This window comes from Borostomias antarcticus (genome assembly GCF_949987555.1).
Source record: "Borostomias antarcticus genome assembly, chromosome: 12".
Classification (NCBI taxonomy): Eukaryota; Metazoa; Chordata; class Actinopteri; order Stomiiformes; family Stomiidae; genus Borostomias; species Borostomias antarcticus.
This window is the reverse complement of record NC_140245.1, coordinates 997,017-1,005,562: the sequence shown is the minus strand read 5'-3', so window position 1 is coordinate 1,005,562 and position 8,546 is coordinate 997,017.

Below are 8,546 nucleotides of genomic sequence, written 5' to 3'. Positions count from 1 at the left end.
TTAGAATTTGCAGCACAATGATCCAACCCACATCGACTTATAATCTCATCCCTTGATCTTCACAGAACAACCACAGGCATATATTATGTCTTTGTTTCAACAGGTCCATACAATGTATTTCTAAGACAAGAGCAACTGTAGAAGGATTTCACAAATGCATAGAGGGCATCAAGGCAGTCTGTGAATAGAGGCTGTATCACAGAGAGAGACTTCCCAGGGTGCAGAGAGAGACTGTCCAGGGGGCAGAGAGAGACTGTCCAGGGGGCAGAGAGAGACTGTCCAGGGAGCAGAGAGAGACTGTCCAGGGGGCAGAGAGAGACTGTCCAGGGGGCAGAGAGAGACTGTCCAGGGGGCAGAGAGAGACTGTCCAGGGAGCAGAGAGAGACTGTCCAGGGGGCAGAGAGACTGTCCAGGGGGGCAGAGAGAGACTGTCCAGGGGACAGAGAGAGACTGTCCAGGGAGCAGAGAGAGACTGTCCAGGGAGCAGAGAGAGACTGTCCAGGGAGCAGAGAGACTGTCCAGGGAGCAGAGAGAGACTGTCCAGGGAGCAGAGAGACTGTCCAGGGAGCAGAGAGAGACTGTCCAGGGGGCAGAGAGAGACTGTCCAGGGAGCAGAGAGAGACTGTCCAGGGAGCAGAGAGACTGTCCAGGGAGCAGAGAGAGACTGTCCAGGGAGCAGAGAGACTGTCCAGGGAGCAGAGAGAGACTGTCCAGGGGGCAGAGAGAGACTGTCCAGGGAGCAGAGAGAGACTGTCCAGGGAGCAGAGAGAGACTGTCCAGGGGGCAGAGAGAGACTGTCCAGGGAGCAGAGAGAGACTGTCCAGGGGCCAGAGAGAGACTGTCCAGGGAGCAGAGAGAGACTGTCCAGGGGGCAGAGAGAGACTGTCCAGGGGGCAGAGAGAGACTGTCCAGGGGGCAGAGAGAGACTGTCCAGGGAGCAGAGAGACTGTCCAGGGGGCAGAGAGAGACTGTCCAGGGGGCAGAGAGAGACTGTCCAGGGGGCAGAGAGAGACTGTCCAGGGAGCAGAGAGAGACTGTCCAGGGGGCAGAGAGACTGTCCAGGGGGGCAGAGAGAGACTGTCCAGGGGGCAGAGAGAGACTGTCCAGGGAGCAGAGAGACTGTCCAGGGGGCAGAGAGAGAGAGACGCTCTCAGAGGACGCATTCAAAGGACGCTGATTGGCCCGGCTGGAATTCCAGCCGAGAGATCATTCTGGACGAGAGCCGTTCCAGACGTTGGATCGCGTTTCGAAAATTCAGATTCAGGGGCAGGAGCCATGCCGAGGTAGGACCTTCCACACGGTAAAACCCTCGTACCAGCACCTCGTTTGCAGACGACTAACATTCTCTTTCTTTTATCGGAATGAGAGAAAGAGAGAAAGAGAGAGAGAGGGAGGGAGGAGGGGGAGGACAGGGGGGAGGGGGGGACAAAGGGCAAGAGACAGATAAATGTCAATCCAGGCTCGTTTAAGGTGTAGAGGAGGCAGGACCTGTCACTCACAGATTCCCAGCAGACTGGAGAAAGGATTGCATGAGAACGGCGTTCTCTGTGGAGATGCTGGAAGCGTGGATAACGGAATGAAACCATGAGTTCTGGTGACCTCCAGTGAAGGTGAACGGAGCGATTCTGTTCCTGGTAGACTGTGTATTATATAGGTAGTGAAGTCAGCCACACAGAGATTTTAAAAAAATAATATATTGAAATAAAAATAAATAGCAATTCTGTAAAGGAAAAATAAAAAATGAACATATTGAAACAGATTTTGTTTATTTTTCAATCATCAATCAGGGCCCCCTAGTGGACATCTATATTTTGTGGTCTGTGTGTAAATGCTAAATGCTAAATGGACTGTTCTTACTGTATATAGCACTGTTATCCAAAGAGATCTTCAATGGCCTCTCATTCACACACATTCACACACCAATGGCGGCAGCTGCCATGAAGGTGCTAGCCTGCTCATTGGGAGCAATCTGGGGTTCAGTGTCTTTGCCCAAGGATACTTCAACATGTGGACAGTAGGGGGCGGGATTCAAACCTCCGACCCTATGATTGGACGAACCGGCCTCCCTCCCGAGCCACAGTCTAGTTTGTAGTGTGTGTGTCTCTGTTATTGCAGATTCAAGTCAATAAAAACATATTTGCTAGGTTGATGAGCTGAAGCTCTAGTGCTGTAAATATCCTCAGGCTATATGAGTCAGTTCTCTGCGTGTGAGGAACTTGAGATGGATTTTCACGACGAGCAACTGTAACTTTGTACGGTAGCAGGTAAGGGAAACCCGATTAAAGGAAGGAGCAGCATCGTGGCGCTGAGGCGCTACGGAGAAAAGAGCTGTTTGAAAAAACACCTCGTCACGTCCACGGGCGGCCATGTTGGTTCTGCTATTGACGCACCCTGATGTTGCAGGTCCGTTTGAAAAAGGATCTGTCTTTTCCCAGCCTGCCTCTCTCTCTCTCTCTCTCTCTCTCTCTCTCTCTCTCTCTCTGGTCTCTCTCTCTCTCTCTCTCTCTCTCTCTCTCTCTCTCTCTCTCTCTCTGGCCTCTCTCTCACTCTCCCTCTCTCTCTCTCTCTCTCTCTCTCTCTCTTTCTCTCTCTCTCTCTCTCTCTCTCTCTGGTCTCTCTCTCTCTCTCTCTCTCTCTCTCTCTCTCTCTCTCTCTGGTTTGTGTTAAATCTATGGTGTAAGCCATTGCCTTTGGCAACATATTGAACAGAAGGTGAACTGAAGATTAAAAATACATCACTGACCTGTACATGAATGCTACAGTGTGTGTACACGTGTACCTCTCACTTGTGTGCACGCACGACGCATGCAGGGAGACATCCAGACACGCGAACACGCGAACACGCACACGCGCGATTAGAGGGTAAAATGGCGTGGATGAGACTGAATCACCAGGCTCATTTGAATTCTGTCACATTGCACATAATAACCTCCTGGGTTTTCAGCGGCGCGGCTGTTGGAGTGTTCCTCCCCCTGCGCCTCCCGTGCTCGCCGCCTGACCCACGCTCCAACATGCAGGAACACAGTCCTGGAAGCAGGTCACGTCCCCGTAAATGGGACAGCAAGCAGTCGGCCATTGTGTCCTGGTTAAGGACCGCTTTGATTAATTGCCCAACACTTGAGACCGGTTGAAATTCGCAATTTCAATCAAAGATTCACTCTGACAACGATGTTTAATTGGTGGGTAATTGGATCAAATGGTTCATTTGGATAAAAGCGTCAGTTAAATGATTGTAATGTAATGTAATGTAAAAGGTTTTCACATTGTCATCTGTAAGATTGGTTCACCTAGCCATGATCGGCCATAGCGTTGAATAAGCTCCATGGTACATTTTAATTATTTTATTCCATTAAATTATTCTCGTATAACTATGTTTGCTTTGTATTCTCAGCAGGGAAGCCATGGCAGGTGTCTCATTGGCTTAAGTCTCACTGGTGGCAAAGCCTCTCTGAGGTGCCCATCTCTTAATTAACTGGGCAGCAATTGATACTTTTAAAGTCAGGAATGAGAGAAAAAGCAGACTTGAAAGGCAAACGGGACGTAATGAGCTCTCAGCGGGAGGTAATGGCCCTGCGGGTGCGTGCGTCTCTAGCAGCATGTGGCCACGCTGCTATTGCGTGGGCGTTCACATTAACCTATAGCACATGTAGGCCTACTTACGGAAAGCCGGGCTCGCCAAGTGAGCGGTTTCAGAATAGAATGTCCGCTTTGAAACCGTCTCGGTTCTGAAACCGTCTCGGTTCTAAAACGTCATGTTCTAAAGATTTGACGTGATGAATCTCCAGGACTCCGGTTTTAGAACCGCGGAGAGACGTCCTCGAAGTGTTCATCAGCATGTTTTCGCTGAGGCAGGTGTTGAGACGACGTCATCCTCTGACGTCAGCGGCCATAACGTGTGCCATTATTTCCAGCGCAAGATTCAATCAGCGGCCGGCATCGCCATGCTTCGCTCGCAGTATTAGACCATCTGCATTATGCTGGAAGTATATTTCTGTATAACAGTACTTGCACTAAAACTTAAAATGAGCCCTGGTGGTCCTGGTTGAATGGTTCAAGAACTTGTCTTATACAGGAAGGCTACACTGTGCTCTCACATCACAACAGCACCAAGAAATCTCAAAATCTCAATTATTTTCATGCAGGAAGTAAGGGGAGCAACACTAGAGAGTCCGTTCTTGAAAGAGAAATGTTGTTCTAATGACTGACCGTTTTCTGCTGCTGGACTCCACTACTTTCAGCTACAATTTCGCCAATTAGCCTACAGGGGTAGACTCTCTATGCTCAGCTCTCTATGCTCAGCTCATACTCTGCTCTGCTACACTGTTTTTATTTAACAATGTTGATCTCCAGGACTCTCTCTCTCTCTCTCTCTCTCTCTCTCTCTCTCTCTCTCTCTTTCTCTCTCTCTTTAGCTGAATCCCAAATCGCGCACTTAGGCGAAAGTGCAGAGCACTCGCGGCCTTGTGGCCTTACATGCGCGTTCCCGCTAAGTCCACAAGGGCTCAGGGTAGTTCCAAAACGGAATTGCTAGGTCCACAAGTGCGCCACGCCGCCATTTTGCGCACTTTAACCGCACTTACCGAAAGTCCGCAATTTCACGGACTTAGGAGCAGAAAATACCCACAGTCCACCGCGTCTCATGTGACACAGTGCTTGAGTGCTTCCGAGTCATGATCCGAGTGCATCACACATAAATGATGACATTTGCAGATAACACAACATTTATCTTGAAATCCACATGCTGCAAACATATCCCACCCAACCTAATTTTTTAATTATTATTAAATTAAAACAGACGTCAATCGGTCAATTTGCAGAGCTGAGGGGAGCGTCAGAGCAGCCTCTGCGTCGGAGGAACGCGGCAGCCAATGAAAACGAAGTGGGAGGGGCATTGAGCGAAACTGGGAGTGCTGTCCCATTTAATTCACGGCCCTGCACCCTCTGGCCCTTCCAGCTGACGTCAATTAAGTGCTCAGGCCTCAGGCCACAAGTGCGAGGGGCCGCAAGTGCGGTTTGCGCACTCAGATTGGGATTCAGCTTTTGTATCTCACTCACTCACTCACTCACACCATGTCTCTCTCTTCCAGGGGCCGAGCGCCGTGTCGGAGGGGGAGGCGGGGTCTGTCATTACCGCTGGCCGCCACTAACGTCACGGTGCTCTCCCTCTCACTCTCTCTCTCTCTCTCTCTTCTCTTCTCTTCTCTCTCTTCTCTCTCTCTCTCTCTCTTCTCTCACTCTCTCTTTCTCACTCTCTCTCTCTCTCTCTCTCACTCTCTCTCTCTCACTCCCTTCTCTCTCTCTCTCTCTCTCTCTCTTCTCTCTCTCTTCTCTCTCTCTCTCTCTCTCTTCTCTCCCTCTCTCTCTCTCTTCTCTCCCTCTCTCTCCCTCTCTCTCTGTCTTCTCTCTCTCTCTCTCTACCATGCGGAGGAGGGTGTCCGGTATTCTGACCACGAAGGGCCATTGCCCACGGTCATCACGTCTACCTGTCAGCCCCACCCCGCAGGGCGCCCGGTTACCTGAGGTGACAGGGACAGCTGTGGACTCGCTCTTTGCACTGTCCTGTCTCTGCACTGTCCTGTCTCGTCCCTGCACCCTGTCTCCCTGTCATGCACCACGACCGAAAGAAAATTCCTAGTATGTTGAAAACTACAATGGCAATAAAACCAATTCTGGTTGTGATTATGCAGTCAGTTCCCATCCACCATTACTGGAACACTGGCACCACAGAGAAGCTGAATGAAATAGAATGGAGGCGCAAGTAGGGAATAGTAGTTCTTATACGTTCTGTAGTCTATCGACCATTTCAATGGAATTTTCATTCACTAGGGAAACTGGTCCAAACAAACTTCCTGTTTTGAATATGAACATTCCAGGAAATCGTAAGTCAGTGTCATGGAATGTTCATATTCAAAACAGGAAGTTTTCAATTCAATTTCAAATTCCATGTCAACCTCACAGTCTAAACTCTCGGTGTACGCTAGCGCCCCCACAATTCGGGGATCCGCGGATTCGGATTCGCTCCAAACATAGACAGATTATGAAATGATGGGCCCCTGGGCACAGACACGTAAACCACCCCCCATTTCATGTATCACTTTTTTGAATTTGCCCAATGAGACAACATCCAAATCCAATTTGAAGATAATTAGAGAAAACTCACAATAAAAGCAGCCTTACCAGCTTGGTTTTGACTCCAGGGACGTAGTAGGGAGGACTTGATTTTTGGATTTCTCAACTATGGGCCCAAAACAGTTGAAGGCCCCATATTGCATTAAGTACTCAGCCCTTCTAAAGTACTACAGATAAACACTAATTAAAAAGTATCATTATAGTTTCCTTCTTGTGGCTTGTTATTGACATGAATAAGCATGAGCTCTTGGGCCCCTGGGGCCTGGGCCCGGTACTGAGCTCTTGGGCCCCTGGGCCCGGTCGGCCCGTTCGGTAATATGTCTTTGGCTCCACAATGTCCTGGGTTCTAAGTTAGACCGTGCTACACTCCTCCGTCAAGTTTCATGAAAATCAGTCTGGTAGTTTTTGCATAGTCCTGCTAACGAGCCAACGACTCAACCAGCCAATCACCAACATACACCCCCCCACCCTCCCCCCAACCACCAACGTACACACCCCCATCCCCCCCCCCCCCCCCCCCCAGAAAACATTACCGCCTCCCTGGCCTGTCCTTCCGCGTGGGGGTGACCATGCCGCTGCCATCAGCCAAGGATTGAAAGTGCTGCACACACAGATGACATTTATACCTGAACATAAAGATAGACCAACACACACACACACACCCACACACATTCCCAGCTGCTCTGTACAGTATGTGCTACAGGACCACACCTCTCCCCAGACATCACGGCTCTGTGGTCGGAGGGTAAATCACGCGGACGAGCGTTTTTGCTGAGGCAGGTGTTGAGACGGCGCGGTGCTCATTCCCTGACGTCAGCGGCCATAACGTGTGCCATTATTCCCGGGCGCAAGATTCAATCAGCGGCTGGCATCACCATGCTTCACTCGCGTTGTAAAACCAAGCGCTCTCTGTCAGGGTCTGGCGGAGTGAATTGCACAGAGAGTGACTCGCTGAGAGCATTGTTTCTGCTCGCTATAAGAAATCTATTTAAGGCGAATGTAATCTCCCTAATCTCCTTCCTGAGAGGTGGCGATGGGGGAAGAGTTTTTATTCATGGAGTTGTTGTTGGCTGGTAGCTGCGACCGGGCCTGAGGAAATTGCAGGGTGCCGAGGATATTACATTTCAATTTGCGAACAATGATAAGTGCACAATTGGCGATTTATTCAGGTTGGCTTTTCTCCGTCCTCACACGGGAATTAATTCTTCTACAAACATAGGATTCGGAGAAAATGTATACAGATACTGTGTCCAATCAGAAGCAGTTATTGCCAATCTAAAGCTTGTTTGTTCAAAATTTGAAATGTAAATGATTGTGGATGAGGATGATTTCACTGCTGATTAGTGTTGGTGGGTCATAGCAGCCAGTGCTGTACGATATTCCCTATGCTAATCTCTAACTCATCTCTCTCTCCCCTTCTGTCTGCCTCTCTCTCTTTCTGTGTCTCTCTCTCTGTCTCTCTTTCTCTCTCTCTCTCTCTCTCTCTCTCTCTCTCTCTCTCTCTCTCTGTCTCTCTCTCTCTGTCTCTCTTTCTCTTTCCCTCTCTCTCTCTCTCTCTCTCTCTCTCTCTGTCTCTCTCTCTCTTTCTCTTTCCCTCTCTCTCTCTCTTTCTCTTTCTCTGTCTCTCTGTATCTCTTTCTCTTTCCCTCTCTTTCTCTCTCTGTCTCTCTCTCTCTCTCTCTCTCTCTCTGTCTTTCTCTCTCTCTCTCTTTCTATCTCTCTCTCTCTCTCTCTCTCTCTTTCAGTCTCTGCATTTCTCCCACCATCACCATAACAAATCCCTCTTATATTATGTTTATTTAGATCCCCATTAACTCTATGTTAACAGTAGCTCTTCCTCCTGGGGTCTCCATAGATCTTATGGGGATATATTTCATATACAGCACATCCATACTCATCCTTGCCATATACTCACAGTGAGACACACAACGCATAACAATAGAATACAGCACATAATAAATTCATAACCACTAAAACACACCAACAACAGCTCAAAACCTGTACACACACATGCGATAGCTCTATTATAATTTAATCACTTAAATAATTGAGAGTTAAAATAACTAATTTAGCAATTAATTCACTAAATCATGAATAACAATTAGATGGATAGCTCTCTGCATACAGTTTAATCAGTTACATATTCAAAACAAGAAAACAAAACATTATTATTTGTGCTCGACACTATTCCTTGTGTGAACAAATACAGTCTTAACCTTTTATTAAAACCTGTGGCATTACACTTTCTGAAATCAAATAATGGTAATGAATTCCATGCCTCTATTGCTGTATAATTAACTGTTCTCTACTGCTACACTGAGACAGAAAGCTACCCTCAGATGGCTGTTGAGTAGAATAATGATGTCTGTTTGAAAAGAACGATAGGTTACTATAAAGTACTTCTGGGGTTTTAGTTA